Below are 3429 nucleotides of genomic sequence, written 5' to 3'. Positions count from 1 at the left end.
CACTGCTGCCGCTGGCAACAGGCAGGGAGTGCCATCCCACACAGCATTTTCTGAGCAGTCACAGAACAGTCACACACACGCACACACACACACACACACACACACACACACACACACACACACACACACACACACACACACACACACACACACACACACACAGAACACGGGGGAAGGGAAAGGCCAAGAGAGAGAAAACAAAGTGCAATGTCACTGTGTGATCTTTCAATATATAAATAAAGGAGAGGCCAACAGAGTGGCGTGTCTTTATGGAAGAAATGTTTTTTTTTGGGTGGATTTCTACAGTAAGGGATTGTGCAGTAAACATAACTTCTGGTTTCTGCATATTAGCAGGTGTAGGGCTTCCACCGAAGAAGCAGGAAATAGAATAGAAGAAAAAGAAATAGAATTGCTCACATCATCGGCAGAGAAGTAGTGGCTTTCCTCGTTGCCACATTGTGTCTGAGAAAGAGGAACATTTGGTAACAGGCGAGAGGAAGGCTGGCATTTATCTACCAGACGAAATGCCAAGTTGGTAACACAGTCTGCTTTTAAAAAAAAAACAAAACAGAGATGTGAAAAAAAAACTGTTTGAATTTCTGCTTTCTTCACGTTGTGGCCGTGGGTGTTTTACTGATTCCTAAAACACAGTAAATTCCCAGCGCAAGGTACCAATGCCAGCACAGCGACTCCACAGCTTTTCAAAAAGGCCCAAACTACCAAGACACAAGACAGCCACTTTGTGGCATGCGTCCTCCTGTGACTCGAGTAACATCTCCTGACAGGTGCCCCTCTGTCTTTACCGCAACCTCGGCATCTGCAAAAGCCGATAAATAAGTAATAGACCCACAGCGCTCATGTTCAGCCTGGCAGATTCCGCGAAACCGTATGCCACATCAGCACGCCAGCACATGTGTCACCAGACCAGAAGAGCGCACGGTAGCGCAAGGCAGGAGATCATAAGGATCATGAGATCAAGTGTACAGATTTATGACGGCTACAGGCCTCCCAGGCAGCTCACATGAGAACCTCAGAGCTTCCTCAGGACGCCAAGATGCTATCTCCCCCTACACACAGACACTTATGAATTCCAAACAAATGAAATGTCTTTCATGGAGAAAAATAAGTTCCAGATTGTAATTTCAGTTATTGGCTGGAGGGTGTTGAATACTGTACACACCCGTGAATTTCCTCTTACAGTCCACTTATTCATTTTAATGCATCATTATGAATGCACTGATGTTCTCAGAGCTCCCTTACCAGAACGTCAACCTTCCTTATTAGGTCAAACAACTTCTATGAAAAATATCACACCTACTGTAGTAATGCTTTCTGTGAAGCCATTCTTGATATGATAATGATTTTTGTCTTTACCCTATATATTATTCTTTCTCATTAATATGAAGGGATATAAACAAGTCAACACCCGGCATAATATTTTGTCTGACAAAGGTCGGTGTTTGCATCCACTATGACCAAGCTTGTGTTATGTACCACCCTGGTCTTCTCCACCCAACACACAGCTCCTGGGCCTCCTCCACCACGGAGCGTGTCGGCTCAGTCCGGCGGCGTATTTTTAACTGATGACTCTCGTGGCCTCCGAGTCTCCCCCGTCACGCCGCAAGCCGAGCGCGAAACCCGGACTGGGCACACGGGGTCGTCCCGTCCCCAGCGCGTTTGATGCAATAACGGCCACTTCATTACGAAACCCTCCACCAGTCCCACGCTACATTCCGTGTTTATGGGGAACATATGGGGAAGCCTGCAATTTTTACGCCACAAAATAAGACCCTGCACAGCTGAAGCCGCGACCGCACTCCGTCCTCTCCATCCCCACCGGCCACACCCGAGAGGGCGGCCATTAAAACCACCGCAGTTTTCTCAGCAAAACAGGAGTTATATTAAGCTTAAATACAGGGGCTTGATAAACAAGAGGAAAAATGCCCCACGCCCGCAGAAGGTTTTTGACCAGTTTTTCTCTCTTCTTTTTTCTTTCTTGCTCACTCCTGCAATACAACGCTGCTGTGAGGCAGATATTCAAACAGGGACCAGCTGCTGTTTATTGCCACAAAGAGTGAAGAGAGAACCAAGAGAGTGAAAGAGAGAGGAAGGAAAGAGAGGTCTTTGTATTTATCTAAAAATTCTTCTGCTTTAGCCTAGCCGTTGTTTCATTTTTAATGACAAGCTCAGGTCAGGAAGCCGTGCTCCTTCTGGTAGTTGTTGTTCAGTCACCCATGAAGTCTGTGTCTGAGTCATATCACATGTAACCGATGTCCATTTCTCAGACAAAATATTTACAGAATCCAGAATCATACAATACTCAGAGCCTGTGTCTGTCTGTAGCGCCTCTAACAATGGCCCTTCAAATGAAGCTAAAATATAGACAGAGATGATCTGATATGAGATGAAATAGAAAATCTATGTCTTTGATATAGACAAGAAAAGGCCCATCCTACCCTTGAACAGCAGGCTTCCTGTTGGTATTTTTACACGCCCTGACAAAGGCCCTTTGGCCACAGTCCCCTCTGAGCAAGATGACATACCCTGCATTCTGAGAGCATCACTGTTCTGCTGATTATCATAGAAATGGCTTGAATTACTATTGATAATACTATCGGAGTGTCTATTTACACCCCTGGTACGAATAGCCTTGGCCACACAGCTGAGCTATTCACACCCTGTGACATAACAACAAAAAGACGTTGCTCACATGCACAAAAAACATGGCGGACATTCATTTTTTCATCAGTAGAAAGTGAAGAATTCTGAAAGGTTTCGGCACTAATATCTGTTCAAATTAAGTTTTAGATTGAAAAGTTGTGTTTTATTTTCATAATCTTCGTTCAGTGAACACATACAACCATCAGTTTGTTAGTTAACAGAAATGTTGTGAATTTACGCTCAGGCCTAAGTTTACCTGCAAACACCCATTTATTTGTCGAAGTAGAGAGTGCAGTGGTCACAGATATGGTTTAGTACGACCAGGGTTTAATTCTTGCATGATGCGTTTTGGCAGAGTGAGTGCGAACGTGTACCAACGTCTCTGGAGAGAAGGTGCACAATTTGAACAAGAAATCGGTTCTCAAACGGAAGTTTTGTTTGCAACAATTAGTTCACGCACAAGTGTAAATAGCATACATTACTATATACACCAGGGTACGAATAGCATCCACTTCTAACTATACATTGATGCAAACAGCAGACCTTATTCAGAGTGTCTATTACACAGCTAAGCTATTCACACCCTGTGACGTAACAACAAAAACATGTTGCTCGTTTTTTTTATTATTATTACATTGTGTGATCAATATGCCAGAGTAAATGCACAGGGGTGTAAATAGCATACACTGATATTTGTACCAGACGGGGTATTATTAGAACACATTGCTGTGTGCACCGGGGTACGAATAGAATTCACTTCTAATTGCA

Source organism: Alosa alosa, chromosome 19 (assembly GCF_017589495.1).
Source record: "Alosa alosa isolate M-15738 ecotype Scorff River chromosome 19, AALO_Geno_1.1, whole genome shotgun sequence".
Lineage (NCBI taxonomy): Eukaryota > Metazoa > Chordata > Actinopteri > Clupeiformes > Clupeidae > Alosa > Alosa alosa.
The sequence above is the reverse complement of the archived record's forward strand: the minus strand, read 5'-3'. Positions refer to the sequence as shown.